Raw genomic sequence first — 19,522 nt, 5'->3', positions numbered from 1 at the left:
CAAGGGCAGGCTAATAAAACTAAAAGAATTAAACATGGAAAACTTGGCTAAGAGTTTCTGGTCCAGCTCAACCAAGCAGGTCAGTCTCTCACCCGGGCCTGGGTTTTGAACCCTCACTGCAGAGCAAACCTGTATACTGGCTCTCATCCCCAACCCTGATCAACTCCCAGTCCCCTCAGTCACACCACAGGCTGACCTGTCAACTGCTGATCTGCAGTGAGGGATCGAACTGCCGAGCAGGGGATTCGAACTGATAGCTGGGCTTTCTAGAAGGAATGGCTTCCCACTTGAGCATGTCATGAAATGGTTAGGTGACACTGTGAAACCATTAGTTCAGGAGTCCCACTGACCTGGGTTCAAGCCACTGTCTGTGGCCACGGGCAAAAGTGTTGTCTCTGACTCCAGCCTGGAACCTTTGTATCCGCCGGGATTGCAGACCCAGGCTGTGGATTCCTCCGAGGAGAGCCGCTGTTGCTTATATAATGCATGGCGCCTCTGGAGAGATCACGCAAGACGGGTCCCTTTAAGACAGAGGTTCTCACCAGTCCTAATACCGCGACCCTTTAACCTCGTGTTGTACTGACTCCCGAGCATAAAACTGTTTTCATTGCTACTCCATAACTGTAATTTTTCTGCTGTTATGAATCATAATCTTAATATCTGTGTTTTCCAACAGCCTTGGGTGACCCCTGTGAAGGGTCGTTTGTGACCCGTAGGTTAAGAACCACTGCTCTAAGGAATCATCATGGCTGATGCTGAGAGGATGAAGTGAGCAGAGATAGCTCTCCTCATGAGACCTTTTCAGCCTCAGAGGGAACCTGGGTCCAGCATGGTGAGGCGAGACCTGGTACAAGAGCTGAGAGAGAGAGAACTCCTGATAGGGGCTACCAACCTCCTTTCAACTCTTCTCCATTTGGAATATAGTTATTGAGCGCCTCCTGTATGCGATCTATGTTGTTGGTTTCTGGGAGGCAGCTGGCCACAAGAGCAGGCTGCTGCATGCAGTTTTCATTCATTCTATTGAGGTGGGCAGAAGGGATAAGAGTACGGAGAACAGATATAACCATGTGATAAACACAAAGACCATCAGATGGTGATGAGAGATGCGGAGAGAAGAGGCAGAACATAATGCAGAAGGCAGAGCGCTCCCACGAGGGATATGAAATGCTCCCGGGAGAATATTGCAGTTTCAAATGAGCTAATCGAGGTGACACTCCAGCCAAGGCTTAAAGGTGGTAAGCGAGTGAGCCCGGAGCATGCCTGGGAGAATGTAACAGGCAGCAGACACAGCTAGTGCAAAGGTCCTGAGGTAGGGGCGAGCACACCAGAGACTGAGGATGAAACTGACTGACCCAGCAGTGAGTGGGAGACGTGGTTTCAGACAGTGAGGGGTTGGCCCTATAACGGCAGAGCATTTGCAAGGAGCTGGGTTCTCACTTCAGTGGACTCTGAGCAGAGGAGTCATGATCTGACTCCAATATTAAAAACAAATCTCCTCTGGCCCTCTTTCAGTGGAGACCGCAAGGGAGCTGGGAATCCACAGTGAAGCAGAGGGAGAACAGCGGAGGGCGGAACTAGCGGTGGGTGGAACGAGACAGAGGATGGGCGGGGCTAACAGTGGGAGGGACAAGACAGGGGGAGGACGGTGGGCGGGGATAGCAGTGGTTGGAGCGAGACAGAGGGAGAACGGTGGGCGGAGCTGGTGCTGTCGCTGCCATCCTGTGTGGCAGGGCCTGGATTCTCAGACAGTCAAGGCAGAAATAAACAGGGTCTGCACATAGATTGGACATGGGGCATGAAAGAGAAGTCAAAGGTCACCCCAAAGTGTGTGACCTGGGCTGTCTTTCACCGAGCTGGGAGGGTAGGGACAGGTGTGTGAAGGGTCCTCTGGAGCTCAGTCTTAGAGACACTTTTTAAATTAGGATCTATGAATGACACGCCGTACCAGGTTTTGTTGTGGTGTTTCTATACACGCACATAATATATTTTGATTATGTTCACCGCCATCACCATCTCTCAACCTCCTGCTGATCTGAACGATTCTTTCCTCAACCTTCCACTCCAGTGCTCTCATATCTTTTTATTTACTTCCTTTGGCGATCTAGCGAGTCTTGGTACCGTTACTTACAGAAGCGTGGGCCTCTTGCCAATCTCTACACCTCTTGCCATTCGAGAAAAATATTTCTCCCTTCCCTGGCTAACTGCTTATGGATCTTCACGCGGAGTTGTGGCCTCGTGAGTCAGTCCCCCAAATGTTATTTTGAGACACTAGTTAGATACCCACACAGGGCTGGTCAGTGGGCAGCAGAATATAAGAGGTTGGATGTTAGGCAAATCACAGGAAGTGGGAAATGTATCTGAGAGATGACGAATTTGGCATAGTAAAAGCAAGGGTCTGGACCATCTGCAGTTAAGGTGAAGCATCTGACTAGACTTTGGTGGGGACTGGACAGGGAGGCGGCTCTGAGGTCGTCCCAGAGGAATTTGGGGATAATGAAAGGTCTCTGTAAGTGTGCTCAATCTGGATGAACCGGCTGGCTCCTAAGACTTGCTTGCAAAGCACAGAAAGGTCCTGCTACCCCATTTAGGTGCACACATGCATTCATTCATTCAACATTGATCCATTTGTTAGCAACAATCCCCTCACTCTCCTGCTAACAGTCATTTTACTTTCTGTAGACCCCCCTCACTCTCCTGCTAAAAGTCATTTTACTTCCAGTAGACCCAGATATGAGTCCTTCCCTTAAGTTTGAAGTCCATCAGGAGAGATGGGGCCACGCATATAATAAATCATCTCACACGAGCGAAAACATCCGAGAAAGGGAAGCAATCGGGGAGGAGAGATGTCTGTCTGCAGGAAGCAAAGCCAGGAGGGCACAGGAGGCCGAGTCTGGTCCAGGAGGCTGTAAAGAGGCTAGACAGGAGCTGTCAGGTAATCTGCCTGATCGCTCTCTGGCTGGGTGGCCTGCCCCAGTCCCTTCTTTTCTGCTGAGAGTATAGTCGCCTGGCAGAGCTGGGGAACAGAAGAGGCAGCATGTACCCGAAGCTCAGACACTGCCTGGCTCTTGGTGGCACATTCAAGCTTGCCTCTGGGGACGCACTCGTTGCTGATTCTGATGGCTTTTCCCCAGAGAGCCTGAGGTGAGGGACTCTGCAGAGGAGGAGAGGGGGGATGGTTGGGGTGCCCTTGGAGGTATGTGGAGAAGCTTCATGCCAGGAGTTGGCTTTGGTGCCCACCAAGAAGGGTGTCTGCTTCAGTACCTGCCAAGAACACATCCCTATTCTTCACCAGGTCCTGGCTTTTTCCTTAATAATTCAAGGATGAAATTGTCCTCTCTCTCCATCCAGAGCTAACTACTGAGCTCCTGAAGGCAGGGGAATCCTGAGATGCACATTCACACACATGTGCACATGAACAAGCATGCATGTACACACACGCATATGCACGTGCATGCACACACATATGTGTGCACACACAAACGTGTGCATACACACACATGCATTCACACAATGCACACACACATTCGTGCACATGCACACATGCACACACGTACACACACAGAGATACATGCATGCACATGCATACACATGTGCACACACAGAGAGACATGCACATGCACACATGCACATGCACACATGCACGCACACACGCAGACACGCAGACACACACATGTACACACACCTATGCATGCACAGGGACACACTCAAGCACACACACCCACAAATGTCCATGCACACCCACATAGAGACACATGTACACTGCACACACACACACGTACACATATGTCACACACCTACCTCCCCACTCACACATATACTAGTGCCACCCCAGGATGCATGCAACTGGGGGACTACATCCTTAACAAGCAGAGGACGGACGAGCAGCTACAAAAATCTACAGAGAGGACAGAGCAGACAAGCCACAAATCTCCATGGCAGGCGGCGAGCTTCCCGGTCTGGGCTCGTTAGTTTTAAAATAACACGGCAGAGAACCGAGATAAAGGGTTTCCATGAGGGAAGCTGTCAGTTACCACATCTCACATGCCAGAGACACCGGAGGGACTGCTGGTCCCTTTCCCTGGGTTGTCTGTATCACTAGGTTCCCCTGTCAGCATTTGTCAGAGCCAGGCTGGCTCTGAGGACACAGGGCCCAAACATGGGTAAGCTTATGTAGTCCGTGGGGACAGTGATGGGGGTAGGGAAGGCGGGGTCAGGGGCAAAGCAGAACTCATCAGATCTGCAATGGAGTGGGTGCCACTGCTTGGTCAGACTCCAGGTTCTTTCTGAGCTGTCTTCTCCCACAGTGTCCTGCCAATGCCACACCTCTGTCCTGAGGTCACTCCGCTGTTGGTCAGCCGGTCATACTCTGCTCCTCGGTTCTCAAGTCTTCTGCCTAAGACACAGACCCAAGACTCTTCTCTATTGAATGCAAAGCGGCAATGAAGCCTGTGATGGTCTAGGGCTGTCACCTCTACTTTGCTACTTCTTGTGCTTGTGACCCCATAGGAAATTGCTAAACTCCGTCAAACTCGAGCTTTCTCCTCTGGCGATGGGACGTGTTGGTCTGCCTTCTAAAGGAGTGGTGGAATATTTAGCACGTTTCTGGACACTCAGTAAATGACTGGTGCGTGGTTTTGTTGTTGTTGGTGGTGGTTTGGGGGATGGAGATGAGGATGGTGATGACGGTGGTGGCGGTGGTTGTGATGATGGGTGGTGATCATGGCAGTGAGGGCGATGATGCTGACAGTGGTAACGATGGCAGGATGAATGCATGTAGCGGCTGCTCCATACCAACCCCTCCAATCACCAGAAAGCTTTCAGAAGATTCTACCTCTGTAGCCCGAGAACCAATCACCAGTGTACTCTCAAATCATTCCCCCAACCCCTGTTAGGCTTGCCCCAATCCATCCTTTGTCTGCACCCTCTCTCCTCCCTGTGGGAGACAGGGAACCCTGGAGAAAGCCAGTGTCTAGCTTTGCGTGGCAGCAGCCATTTCTCAACTCCAGCTCAGGTGCCCAGTTCTCACACTCATGGGAGCGGCTCCTCCACACTGATTCTGAAGAGGCCGCTGTTGGCAAAGGTCTGGTCCTCCTCAGAGACATTTTATCAGCCTTTTAAAAGTCAAACCCATTACCTGAGGATTGTGAGTTTATTAGGGAAGTTCGTCTTTATTAGGTAGCCAGACTCATGATCACCTCTCACTGATTTTTACGGGCTCTCCTTGGCCCCAAAAGGGTTTCAAACGTGGGTTTGTGTGTGTGTACGTATACTGGGACACTTTTGGAAAGCTTCCTCCCACACACGTATGAACAGCCATCTCTTAAAGCTCAGCTGATAACAGATAGGAATTTAACAGTCAGAAGCCACTGGGACTTTGGGGTCAAGCTGACTGGAGCTTAAAGCTGGTCCTGCTGTTTTCCGGCTTTGATCTTGGATGAGCCTCTCTAGTCCCTAGAAACATGGGGATGACTCCTGCATCTGTGAGAAGACACGGGCGGGAAGGTAAGACCTTTCCTGGTGCAGTAGGCGCTCAGTCAGTGTTAGCTGTCACTGTGGTCGGGATTATTTATTGCTAATGGCTGCCAGGGCAGACTGGAGCCTTCCTGTCTTCTCTGAGCCCATTCCCTTGCCTAGACTGTGTTCTCTCTCTCTGGCTCTGCCAGGGGAGGCCTCGCTCATCCTTCTAGGCTCAAGGCAGCCATCATTCCCATTTCTCTCCCATTCCTCTTGCTCTGGAACCCCTGAGCCCCCGGCTGCATCTGCCACCGGATGCTGGACAAGGGCACTCGTGTATCAAACTCTCCGTTTCCTTGTTTTAAAGACAGGCTAATAATCTGTCATGTGTTTAGATGCTTATAGCAAACACACGCTTATTAGGCTGAGCACAACGTCTTATCGTAATTATAACTGCAATTACGATCTAAAGAAGCTTGTTAAATCCAGCATGAAAAAGAATTTCCGCATGGCAAGGAGTCCTGGGGTTCTCTTTTCCCATCAAGCTCCGAGACTGGCATTTTACTTCCTGTTTGCCTGGACCAGTTTGGGGGAGCCCGGGACATGCCGCTGTGACCTCTAAAGAGCCTCTCCAGTGCTCGCCTTTGCGGATCTGGTTCTTCTCAGACTCTAAGTCACTCACATCTCTTTGCTTCTTTCTCAGTACCTTTGGGGGTAACACAGCGAGTCACCTCCAGCTGTAGTGTCAGAGTGAAGTCTCCATATTGAACGAGACCCTCCTAAGAGCCAAGCACGCTATCGAGGTGTTTAAAGCCCACAATATCATTCAAATCCCCAAAGCTCTCGAGGGAGGTACTACAAGAGGCTCAGAGAGGTATAGTGACTTGCTTAAGGATCTACAGTAAGTCTCAAGTAATCCCAGCATCCTGAAGGCACCAGAGCTTACTACACTTGACTTCCAGACAGACCATGGCCCCCGCAACCCAGATGGACATCTCCACAGTGTCTGGAGCAATCACCTCCCTTCTCGCTCTGGTCCTGTCCCCTGCGACCACCTCCTTCCTCTCCCCCGCTGGCTTCTGCTGGCTTCTCCTCATTTTCTTGCCTGAGCCCAGCTCCCCGGCTGCTGGCTGCCGTCTGCTTGGTCTATTGACCAAGTCATTCAATCAATCAGCCTGCTTGCCCTGACAGCTAAAAAACACCCCGTCTACCAATTTTCCCTCCAGCGCCTTTCAGAGGTCCATGGAACCTCACTAATTTGGAATTTGCAATGATTTCTGACATAGACCCTACATTTCTCATTCTGGTTAGAGAGAGAGAGAGAGAGAGAGAGAGAGAGAGAGAGAGAGAGAGAGAGAGAGAGAGAGAGACTGGATGAAATGACATCCTGCAAACCCTTGGGCGCTCCCAAGAAAGGACCCGGCAACCAAAAGGCTGCGTTCTCACTTCATTTCTCTTTGTCTGGCCCCAAACCTGCTCACACTGATATCACCAGTAACCATAGCAGACCAACATGTCCGCTGTATGCTGTGCCGAGCTCTTGGCATGGGTTTATTCTCTGTCCTCATCACCATGACTGCAGGCTAGACAAGTGTCAACTGGGCTAAGGGGAGAAACTGAGGCAAGGGAGGATCCTGCTGATGGGTGGTAGAGATGGGATTCTAACCCAGCAATCTGGTTCCAGAACCTTAATCAACCCTTCTGCCGCCCTGTCTCTTGGGATGGGCACCCCCTGGGTGGGGCAGATTTGAGTCTCCTTCATGCCCCATTAATATACCTACAATTTTGGGCTTTGTAGTCCACCACGCAGTAGGGCCGGGTCTTTTCGTGACCTTCTATATCTGTGTGTGGAAGCCACCAGAGTTAGACGGTCAGATGTTTGTCTTGAAGAGTGCTGCTGATTAAGAGGCGCACACGTGGTAAGGAATTTGGACATCTCTAGGCTTCAGTCCTGCTCGGGAATAGTGATATTTTGCCCTTGGGGACCAGCCATCTATCCAGAGCAGTTCTGCTCTGTGCTGCTGATAATGTTGGGAAATACACAGCTAGCTAGGGGAAGCCCCACTCGCTCCTCTCATGCAAAAGGACCCCGTGACGTCTTTTTGCTTATTTCCTGAGTAGAACTACCTCTGTGGGTATGCTGTGAAGCCTCCTTCTTTGGGTGAGAATGGAAACATGGCCATGCTACACAGGCACTGAAGGTATGCTTTGAGCTGGGAAGGCTGGCCCATTTAGAAGAACTCATGATACCGCTTCCCCAGCCCCATTTGACCACTAGGTGTAGACAGAGCTGTAATTTCCTCTACAGATACTCTGCCATCTGAGGAGACTGGACTGAGACCAGAGTCAGGGGACAGCATGAGGGACTTGCCCAACTGCACAGCTCTCAGCCCGAGTGTGACTTCCTCCTTAGGAGATGATCATTACGGCCACATACATGTAGCCAAGAATGCTCGCACATTTATGTGCGTGTACCAGAGACGCGGAGCCCAGTCATAAATGACTTCAATATCTGGGTACTGACCAACAACCCATCTTTCAAAGCAAATGGGGCACTGGCAGTCAAAACTCAGGGGTGACACCATTTGTGACTCTCTGCTCTGTTGATGTGAGCAGGCTCCCTCCCATCTCTCCTCCAAGGCAACTCAGCCCCACCCCTCTCCTTCCCTGTCTTTGCTTCTTGCTACCTGCTCAGTCCGTTGCTCAACCTGTGGATGCCCTCGGATTCACCCCTGACCCTATCCGGTCCCCACTCTGTGCAGACAGCAGGGCTGCCCTTGCAACACCACCCTTTTCTTCTGCAGAGCCCGGGAGAAACAACCCCAAAACTCACCGAGGCACCTCAAGCCTTTGAGGACTAGCCCCACACAGCTCCCGGGGCCCAACTGCTTCTCATTTACTGTGTTCAGACCACCTCGAAGCCCCCACCCCCACTCCAAGCCCTGAACAGCCCCTGCACTTAGATGGCTTTCTCCTGTCATGTGCAGCACACTGTGGAGTTCAAGGGCTTGGCCCGGAGCCAGACTGCCGTGTTTAAAGATTTATTTATTAATATTATGTACAGCATTCTGCTTGCATATGTGACTGCAGGTCAGAAGAGGGCACCAGATCTCATTACAGACGGTTGTGAGCCACCATCTGGTTGCTGGGAATTGAACTCGTGACCTCTGGAAGGGCAGTCAGTGCTCTTAACCGCTGAGCCATCTCTCCAGCCCGACTGCCGTGTTTAAAACCCAGTCTAACACTCTGGAGTTACTGACTGGCTTCAGCTCTCTGGGCTTCACCCGTCAGCTGGGATTGATAGGACTGTCTGCCTTCTAGGGCTATGGGCAAGAGTAAGCAAATATGAGCAAAGCTCTGGGGACAGCGCCGGGCATAAGTGCGTGCTCTGCGTCAACCAATTTTAAAGATCCTTCTTCCTTTGGGTCACTTAGTGTTTTGGTCACATCTTGCTTAAGACACCTCCTCCAGGAAGCCTTCCCTGATTACTGAGATGCTTGTAGCATTCTGCTCTTTGTGGCCATCACCCCGCGCCCCCCCCACCACACACTTTCATTTTAATTGTTTAATTCTTGTTTCCCACAGCAGGATGGACCCGCATGGGAGACGAGTCTGGGGTGTCTACTCCATGGTCCTGTCAGACCGTGCTCCTGATGGGTCTTCAGAAAGCATTTGCTGGGTGAAAGGACTGACCAGAAAAGCAACCTCATCAAGATCGCAAGGTACAGGCGGCCCCGTAGAGTCGTGGCGCGGTATATTACTCAACAGTGCCACGGAGTCAGCTGGGGATCGCCCCCTGGGTTCTAGGACACGGCCGTTTGGAACAGATGTTTCCACATGATGGGCGCGTGCCACGGGGCGGAGAATCCCGCGCACACAGACCGAACGTGGCTCTCCCCTGGTTCTCTTGCCGCCGTGTGCAGACACTCCCCTGCCTCCTACTTTTGAGAAAGTAAACCTCCCCAGCCCCCTCGTGCGTGGCAGAGGACAACCCAGGTACCCCGGTACCCCTTGTTCGGTGTCCTGGAGTCTTGCTCACACCGCCTGCCTTCCTTCCCCGTGTGTCCCCCACCAAGCCGATTCTGAGCTCACAGGTTCGAATCCCTGCTTTGCTGTATACTGTCCTATGACCTTGGGCGACCTCGGGGCTCTCTGCCTTGATTTTTGTGACGGTGACAGTTTCCCTGGTTGTGATAATTCTGTGAGTTAATAGATGGCCCCTGTCACGTGGGTCGTGGTAACACTCGGCGACGCTCTTCAACACCTTTGAGCAGTAATGATTGCGAGCTCCTGCCTCACCTTCACGTTGTTCTGCCTCTCCCCAATGCCTCTGTGTGGCCCAAGACTCAGGCTCTTCTGTGTCTCTAGATGCTTCAACGGCCATCTTATCTAGCTCTGGCCCAAGACAGGGCGATACCTTGTGGCACGCCAGGCAGTGGCACCTTCAGCTCAGCCCTACGCACGGTCTGGATTACAGAATCGTCATCTAACTGGTGCAATGCCTCTGGTCATCTTAGCTAGGGAGCTGTTCCTTTTTATTGAGCCTTATAAGGACTGAAGGGCAGCTTGTCTGTGACAAGGCTAACTTTCCAGGGGGAACACTAGGAGCCAGCGTAGCCCACGTTTACAAAGTCTCTCCCCCCATGCACTAAGAAGCTGGGTATGGATCCATCAACTCACGTGAGTTGTGAGTGGACGGGTGCTCCAAAGGGACATTAACCCCCCATTTTGCAGCCAGACAGCCAACCCTCATTGGCCAGAAGAAATACTCAGGGGAAACCACTGGCCTCCTCTACTGGAAACCAGGCTGACACGTTGAGAAATGGGTGTGGAGGAGATGTATAAAAGGTGACAGCATCAGGTACTGAGGATGTGTCTGAGTGTAGAATAGAGTTGGGGAGAGGGCTGCAGTGTGTGCCTGTGTCCCCAGAAAAATATAACCACAGGCAAACATCTGGCTTGCCCGGAGCTCTCAACAGTGGATCCTAAAGTCTGGACGTAAACTTCACCTGCCTTATCAGCTCTTCTTCTGCATTCTCATCTTTGTCCCAGCCTTCTCCCAGTGTTGGCCTCTATCCTAATAAACATACTTGGGTTAGAAAGATCAACCAAGAGGCGAAGACCCTCCAGGTCCATGTTAGATTCCAACGTTATGGCCAACATCTAAGGCGATGACTATATGAAGAGAGGAGCTGTATTGGGGGCCATAGCTACGATCCATGATCCATTGCTTTGGGAAGAGACATGTGGCGGAGCAAAGCTGCCTATCTCATGACCAGGATGGCAACCAAGCGCCTGTGCCCAATGATCTAAGGAGCTCCCATGAAACTCCAGCTTTTGAAGATCAACCTCATCTTGCATGAGCCTTTGAGGAAATGCATCTGACTTAGACTAAGGCTAGGCCTTTCTTCATGTAAGGCCCATAGGAGGGATGTCACTGGCTCCCTGTCACACAGAACATGGTCCGGGACGATTCGTGCTTCAGCCCCCTCTGCTCAGTGGTCCCTTGGAAATTCCACTCATTCCTCCAGTTTCTTCCTCTGGCTGGAGGCCAAAGGAGACTGGCTGGAGAATGGAGAAGTCCATCTAGATGCTGGATGCAAGACTGGTAATTAGTAAAGCCTTCAACCCACCATGGCCTCAGGCTGAATCACCAAGCTGGCTTGGCTCTGTGTTTAAAATGCATCCTTCCGCTCTGGAAACGGTTTCAGGGGGAAAAACAGGATTTTTGTCTTTTGTTGTCATTTAAAAGAAGGGAGGAAAATCACAAGCACATTCTCGCCTCTCACCAGAGAGTAGCCCATTTACGAAAAAAAAAAAAAAATCAATCAAATGTGTTCAGCTAAAGCCCCTACAGGAGGAACACATTTCTCCAGATCACACAAGCAGAAAGGAGGCTGGCTGAGGCTGGGGGAAGAGGCTATGAGGCCCGGATGGCAGAGAAATTATCCACTATGGATGGCTCACATGCCGTGGGAGAGAGCAGAGACAGAGGTCGCATGTGACACAGTGTTCTTTCCCTTGGTAAAGGGCCTCTGCTCAGGCCCCACTGAGCTACAGATTTACACTGATGGTTGTCCCAGGTGATCTTGAGGCTGGTCCTGTGACCCACACAGTGCCAGATCCAGGAATGCTACAATGTCCTCAGAAAGAGTGCAGAGTGGCTCAGTGGTCTGCGACACGGTGGTCCACCGTAGTAGATTGTAAGCGCCCTCACAGGTTTGCTACTGACTATTATTAATCGGAAAGCTAAAAGGGTTTCTCATAAAAACACAGAAGTAAACATTGTCCTCTCCGTTGATGGCTGCTCCCTTCAGTAACCTTAGACACAGTCACCCTTCACGTTCCCTGTTAAACCTTAGTCCTGGCCTCTCAACTTTCTTTCTCCAGGATATATCCAGAGACCAATTGCTCTCCAAGTTCTACACAGATCTTAGTCTGGCCCCAGCCCAGTCCCAGCCCCCACCTCCTCTCACATCACCACCATAGCCTCCTTCCAGGTCTCCCCACTTTGCCCTCCTGCGATCCGCTCTGGCGGAGTAGTCAAGGGGACCCCACTAAATATTAGGGCAGATCCTGAGACTTCCCCTTGCAAGCCATCATGGTGACTTCCCTAATCATATTCGACCACCGTGCAGTCTGGCCCTTTACTGCTCGGACTGGACCTGGTATTTCCTTGCTCTGTCCCCTCTCTCGTGGCCTCTTTGCGGTTTCCCGGGTGTGGACGTTCTATTCTCGTCTCAGGACCTTTGCGCATCCTGTTCCTGCTGCCGGAGCTACCCCAGTGACTATACAACTTCACCCCTCAAGTTCTGCTGACCTCTGCTCTGAGTCACACTCTGTCCTGACAGTGTGAGGTAAACTCTGTTTGCAGCCATGCCCCGACGACGGGCAGTTCCCTCCCGCCCATGCCCCTTGGCAGTGCTTCCTAACCCGACATCCAGACACCTGCATATTAGAGGTCTGTGCTGTGCCTCTCCCTGCCTCTCCATAAGTCTAAGTTTCCCAAGGGCCCGGGTGTCGTCTGTTTGGTTCAGAGCTGTTTCCTGGCCCCCTGCTGAGCGTCTAGCCTCCACTGAGTGCCTGCTCACTTAAGGACTTGATGAATGAATGAGAGGTGGATGATAAAATAGTATGTTATTATTCAAGATGCCTCCCTTAGCAGCTCCCCGGCCCACAGATGGATTTTTACCATGTTCTCCTCCACGGGAAAGAAAGCCACAAGGTTAGCTTGTGTGCTGGGGCTGTTCACACCGTGATGCCCCGGCCTTTCGCAGGGGAGGTCTTTACGTTGAGCGTGAACAGCCTCGGTTACACGTTCAGACTCCTGAAGAGAGGTCGACTCGAGTAGCACCGACCAGCAGATCCACAGCAGCAGCACAGACCTTCTAATTGCTGTGTGGCTCCAGAGGAGCTGCCTGCCCTCTCTGAGACACCCGAGGAACAAGGCGACCGTCATCGTACCCAGGGTGATTTTTGATTTCAAAAGCCTGTCTTTTCTCAATATGGAAAGGAGGAGTCACAGGCTAGGAGGGAAGTCATGCTTACGTAAAAACTTCAGAACTAAGAGGAGGCTTAAGGCCTGGCTGTCAGCTCCGGTTCCCCCTAGATGATAACAGCCCCTTGCACCTGGAGAGGTAAATGAAAAACTGTGTAGACGGAGATGTGCGATTGTTAGCGGCTGGGACTCCTGGTGATCTGGATTCAGGGTTGTTGCAAACACGCACATGCCTCACTCAATCCTGAGTAGGATGCAGCGAGGACACACTTTCTCAGCTATTTCAGAAGCACAAGAATGGCTATGTAATTTACCCAAGGTAACACAGCAGAACCAAATTTCAAAGATCTAAAACCAGCCGCTTCTCCTCCCCCTCTTTCTACCCCTAAGTACAAACACCCTGCTTCCTAGTATCCAGACACTCTCTGCCCCAGCTAACAAAGTTCAGGCTTGGGACAGAACACCATGTTTCATAAGAGCCCCCCCCCCCATCTCAAGTATCAGAGTCTGAGAGGGGGCTCTTGGTAGCTGAATTTGGCTTGATTAAACCAAGGAGAAAAAAAATCAATTATTTTTAAATAAAGAGAGGAGATTGGAAATCAGGTACAATGCCTTCCTAATTACGGCACCTAATCACTGGCTGGGAAAAAAAAAAAATAGCCGAGTGTTTCACCTCATATGCAGCCTCGCGCATCTGTGAGGACGGGTTCCTAATGAGATCACATTACTCCACTTGACTAGTAATTGACTAGGCGATCCTGACCACTTCCTTCGCAGACATGATCAGGCATAATATCCGGGGCTTTCTCAGGACGTGACAACATGGGACGCTTTGGTGTAAAACGGCAGCCCACCCCCGAGATCCCACTTTGCAGCATGAGCCACAGTTCTCCTGGCGGTGGATGGACGTGACCGCTAGGCAGGGCTGAGCGTTCTTCGGCAGGCCGGCGTAATTAAATGGCTTTTTCTCTCCACAGTTCAGAGCCACTACAAACACAGGAGGCTGGGGAAGATGGCCCGCAATCAAACAGCCCAAAGAGATCATTCCGAGTCTCCTTGCTACTCCGCTGATGGAGTAGAGCCTTCTAATTGGCCCTTCTGTCTCTCCTTCCTCGCCCTTCCAATCTTTTGCCTTCTTAGCAGCTAGGTTCATCCTTATAAACCGCTTTTCAGTGAGTCACTGCCTTGATTAAAACCCTTTGGCTCCCTCTTGAGACTTGAGCCATCCATCCCGGCACCCTGCCATGGCGGGAGAGGGCAGACATGATCTGGTTTCAGCCTGCTTCTTCATCCTGCTCCCCGAGTCCTTGTTCTGAGCGTCTAACCTGACTGAGCTCCTCACGTCTCTCTTGCTCTACTTGGGGCATCCTTCCTTCCCGCTAACTCCTCTATCGTGTCCCTGGACCACGCCTCACCTGGCCAGTCCTCAAGGCCTCTGTTTTCAGATTTCTTTCACTACTTCCGCCCAGCATCCCTGGAGGAGACATTGTCTATGAGCTTTGGGAAGGTCCGGAGCCAACTCTGCTGCTCTGTTTTGTCCTCAGAACCCAGCACACTGTCAGCCTCAGAGCACACAATCCTTTGAGGGAGTGGGCTAGACCTGACGGCAGTTGCTTGTCGCTTGCGAGCACCTAAGTGACTTGAAGCCTCTTCCTTGGCCCTGCCGTCTCCCTCTGGAGACCCCTCCCGGCTTCCTTGATTATGAACGCCTTTGCTAAGGCCCACCGTCTTCTTGTTTTTATGGCCCTTGGAGGATGCGTGTAGCAGTGATCAGAGTTCTTGATTTAAAATAAAAAAGGACATCTTTGATCCGGTTGCTAGCCATTCAGTCAGGAATGCAGTTCCAGGCAGTAACCCGGGGCTTGCGGCTCACCGGAAGCCTGACCAAGCCAAGGTCTGTTCCTCTGCAGGCGCACAATTGGATACTCAAAATTCTAGAGCACAGGGGCATTCAAGAATTCTGTTTCCAACGGAGAAGACAAAGGCATAGACAGAAGCCGTGGCTTCCCCAAGGCCTCAGAAGACGGCGCTCAGTTGACACATGAACAGGGTATGTCTCACCTAGCTCCCCTCAGGATGCCCATACCGTCTTTGGGGAGAGGCAACTCTTCAGAGACATCAAATAATCTGGATCCTACAGAACTGTCCCTCAGCTCGAGTGCCTTTGGGTCTGAGTCGGGTGTGGGATAGCATTACGCAGAATGAGCCCCCCCCCCCAGGCCATGCTAGCCCAAGAGGAGAAGGTCTAGAGACAACAGGTGCCATCTTCAGAGTGTTTGGGGGAGAGAAATTCCTCCCCACATCCCTTTATAGATTCTGTAGATGGTCTGGAACTGTAGAAGTTGAGTACTGAGTGAATCATGTAATTTGCTCATTCATTGATCGAAATGATTATTTATGAATGAATATTGATGGGATACTTAACTAGGGGCCAGCCGGTGAGCGAAGGGGTTTACAGGCGTTTCCTTATTTAATACTTGGCCCTTAAAGTTAAGTTGATTTAGAAATATTAAAAATAATTATCCCCATGGTATAGATGCAGAACCAGGAGTTAGAAAAATAACCTGCCCGGGTAGTTATAATTAACCAATAATGAGAATACTTGACATTTGTTGGGTCATTTATTACGGTCTTGGCACTCTGCTAACGTAATATGTCAAATTTAATCTTCACAGTGAAGTGTTAGTGTAGGTGTCATTAATACCCAACTTTACATGTGACTGGGGGATTGGCGCTCGGAAAGGTTAAGTGAGTTGACTGGGAAGGCTGCTCAGGTGTTGATGGAGCCTGATTCTTAAGTCTGCCCGAATGCTAAGTCTGGTGTCTCTCTCCTCACAATCACCTGCATCGGATCCTACGGGACACGTAATCGGGGCTCCACATCACGACCCCGGAATCTGGGGGCATACCCAAGGAGTGTATATCTTATATGGACTTATTGCATTCACTAAAGCTGGGAAGATGGGGCCCAGGACGCTCGGAGGGCTGTAAACCAAGGCAGCAAAAGACATTTTCCGACGCTCGCTCGCACTCCAGCAGATGTGTTTACGCAAGTCGGCTTGATTGCAGGTACTAAAAATACCCCCCTCTTCAAATTTAGGAGTCCTCAATATTTCCTCGCGTCTTACCAAAAGGCAGTTTAAAAAAAAAGTTCTTAATTCAGTCCTATCCCCCTGCGCTTTCAACAAGTTATTAGTACTGATGTCGGAGCCCTGGAGTTTGTTATCAAGAACGATCGAGGCAAATCGCAGAGGCATTTTCTCTGATTGCGGATTCTCTGCGCGCTGGCCTCACCACTTCCTGACAGCCGGCTCTGTGAATCAGCAAGGCGCAGCTGTGACCTTCCACCTCCTTGGGGTGGCTTGAAACCAGACTTCCACAACTCCCCCAGTAAACCTCCACCCGGGGTAGCCAACCTCCCCCACCCCCAATCCTATACATGCTTTGCATCTTGGGTACGCGACTTTCAGAACTCAAAGGTTCAGAGACTTAATTCACAGTTGATGGAACTGAGGGACAAAGGTTGTGAGGGGCGGGGCCTGGGCGGGGCCTGGGCGGGGCATCTCAGAGGCGGAACCAGGCTCTTCCCAGGATCTCTGCCATCCACCTGCCTGTGACCTCAGTTATTTGGGGGACTGGGGTGTTTTACAGCTTACCTTTTTTTAGTAAGGAAAACAAAACAAAGATATCTGCCACATAGTAGGTACCCAGTACATTTGTTAGACGTTCTGTGACGATTAATAGTTATTCAGAACCGTTAACCTCGCTTTAGAATTGGACCGGTCTGCTACTTGTTTCAGTGAGTGCCCAGTGGTGGTGACCATGTTCAACCTCCCTGGGACCTGCAGAGCCCTGCAGAGGGGTCACTCTCCGTGTCTGTTCATCTAGCGGGACTCACTCCAGTGTCTCCTCCCCAGAGTCCTCCTTCCCATCTCCTTAGAGACAAACCTCTCTTCTATGTGGGTTTGGGTCCTGTTTAACATCTTGGGGAGGCAGGGTCACAGGACAAGCACCAAGCCCTTCCGGACAGTAGGCAATATACACCTCGAAGGAGGGCATCTGTTTGCCTTTTTAAAAAGAGTTACTTGGGCCTTTTAAGTTGCCAGCTAAAGTCTCTAGAGCCACGGGGATTGTGTGAGAGCCAAAGGAATTCTTTAAAAATGTCATTGTCCAGGCTCCAAATCACATAAATGGAGCTGACTTCTAGGTCAAAGGTTCAACTGCTCCTTTTTCTTAGTGGTACTTTCTAGTATAGGGCCAGGGGTGAAAATTACTGATTTAGGCCATTTAAATTATATATATTATATGTGTGTATAATATATTACATATAATATATACATTTCATACATATCACATGTACTTTATATTTACTATGTAACAAAATATATAATTATATACCATACAACATATATTATATATACATTCCTTTATATCACACGCATACAAGCCTCTAGCCCACTCAACTGGAAGTCCATAGGTTCAGGTCAGGAATTGATCTTTGCGTCTGTAGGGCCAACGTAAGATGAACAGGCCCCCAATAAATGTTTATGGAATCAGATTGAAATGACCTTTTAAAGCAAGCGTCATGACCCTCATTGATCTTCAAAGATGAAGCCTCTGATCTTTTTAACCTCCCGGAGTCTCTGCTGTGGCACAGGTGAGGATAACATCTGCTTCCTGGAGCTATTTATGGGAAGCCTTGAGCAAGATTCCAGAAGGGAAGACATGTCCGGTTAAAAAATATAGCTGCGATCACACCCCAGCCCAGCTTCTCGAATCGCTAAGACCTATGGCGGGTGGTCGAAGCGGGGACAGGCAAGAAGGGCTATTGATTGAGGTGAGAGATTTTAAAAGTGCCCAAGCTGTCATATGCTCACCTCTGTCACCGGCAACATCAGCAGCGCCAGGCGCTAATAACAAACCCAGAATCTGTGCTGGGCTCTTGTGGACACAGTTTGCATATTTTCCTTCCATCAAGCCAATGGAAAACCTAGCAGGTGTGTGTTACGAATAGAGTTTGCAGGGGAGACAGTGACCTTAAGGTCATATGGCTACATATGGCTATGACGGGCGATGTCAGGGTCAGATCTGACGGTGACAACAGAACCTTTCACAGATGTCACCGAAATCCCTTATTTGTCAAAGACAGAAAATTCATTTCTTGCAAACTAGACTCACCCTTTGTTCTTGCGGGGTTTTTGTTTTGTTTTGTTTTGAGTATCCATTCTGTCCTTGTCTGTGTGTCCAGCTGACACAATGCACTTGCTTCTTCGTCATCTGCTCTCTTACACCACTATAGACGGCCAAGCCGGATGCTCACTATTGATCCTGTGTCCTTTCTTGGTTCTTTTCAAATGCAACAAGCATGACCCGCCAGCCCTCAGATCTGAACTCTGGAGAATGCTTCGTACAAAGTCTCAAGGTAGCCCAGCCTCAACTGTAATGGGGCACGGAACGGCGGTCGCCTCATGGAGCAACAGGATACTGATGTGGGTCAGGCACCTGGGACGTAAGGGGCCTCAGAGTGTGTAAGCACGTGACAGTCCTTATTCTGTCTTAGAGATGTCCTGGCGGCCCACGGGCCAGTCATCGCCCGCAACTGGAACAGACTGGATGCCCCACAAGATCTGGAGCTGCCCAATGTCTCTGTTCAATTACCTCCATCTGCGGGTAAAACAGCCCCTGAGTAACGGACTGATTAATCTCCTTATCTCGTGGAGCACACAGTGTAATTACATCAGAGGATTCAGATCCCCAAGCGCAACATCAATCAAATCAGAGAGAACAGCTCCCTGACTCCTTCCCCGGGCAGCTTGGGGGAAAAAAGTACATCTTTCTTCCCTGCCCCCTTTGATCCGCCTTCCCTCAAAGAAGAAACCCGGGCCGATGACGATGATGCTTGGCAAATAAATGGCTGCTGGAGAAGCAGGTAAGGAGGGAAGGTGGGCCAGGTGTATTTTTAGCCACCGTTGACATTCGGTGACAACTGCCATTCTCTTATCAAATAAACCTGGGTGTTGCTTGAGTTTTGAGCGAATACATGGAAAGAACAGAATCATGTGTTTTTAAAGGGTGATTAGAGCGAGCACTAAAGACCAAGGCTGGGGGTCAACTCTTACTGAACTCTTACAACTCTTTCTACAAAGGTGTTACCTCCACTCTCTTTACAAGTCTGCAAGGCTTTATCATTGGCGCCCATTCTACAGATGAAAACACCGAGGTTTACAGACGCTAAAGCTTCCCGGTTAGTGAGAGGCGTGGGATCCAACACTGATGAATCTGACCCTGAGCTTGGTACAACCCAAGAGCTGGGTTTATACAATGGGAACAGCTGCCGCTTCCAACCTAACCTCTCTCTGGGAATGAGTGTCAGCCACGCCCATATGCTAATTTCTCGCTGAGACTCAGTTATCTGCTCATCCGGGGATTTTTGAGTGTCTGCTGGGCAAGGATTGCTGGTGAGACTAGAGGAAGGCTCTGAGCCTCGTTTCTAAGAGTGATGGGGAGGACGCAGACAAGACCGTTGCTGGAAAGTAGTCACCATGGCAACCACATAGATGAAACTCACGC

The 19,522-nt window shown here is 50.5% G+C and overlaps 1 protein-coding gene and 1 long non-coding RNA gene across 5 annotated transcripts in view; one reads left to right on the top strand and one right to left on the bottom strand.

The window, feature by feature from the left end:
- Srrm4 (serine/arginine repetitive matrix 4) overlaps positions 1–19,522 on the bottom strand; it is a 159,922-nt gene that overhangs the window by 54,582 nt on the left and 85,818 nt on the right. The window lies entirely within an intron of this gene.
- Srrm4l (serine/arginine repetitive matrix 4 like) lies at positions 14,939–19,437 on the top strand. Of its 3 annotated transcripts, none has more exons than XR_015634378.1 (3): positions 14,939–15,002; positions 15,906–16,021; positions 18,317–19,437. It is a non-coding gene; the product is annotated as a serine/arginine repetitive matrix 4 like (long non-coding RNA). The 3 variants fall into 3 exon arrangements; XR_015634376.1 differs by having other exon boundaries at positions 15,867–16,021; XR_015634377.1 differs by lacking the exon at positions 14,939–15,002 and having other exon boundaries at positions 15,846–16,021.

This window comes from Rattus norvegicus, chromosome 12 (assembly GCF_021556685.1).
Source record: "Rattus norvegicus strain SHRSP/BbbUtx chromosome 12, alternate assembly SHRSP_T2T, whole genome shotgun sequence".
NCBI lineage: Eukaryota > Metazoa > Chordata > Mammalia > Rodentia > Muridae > Rattus > Rattus norvegicus.
The sequence above is the reverse complement of the archived record's forward strand: the minus strand, read 5'-3'. Positions and strand labels throughout refer to the sequence as shown.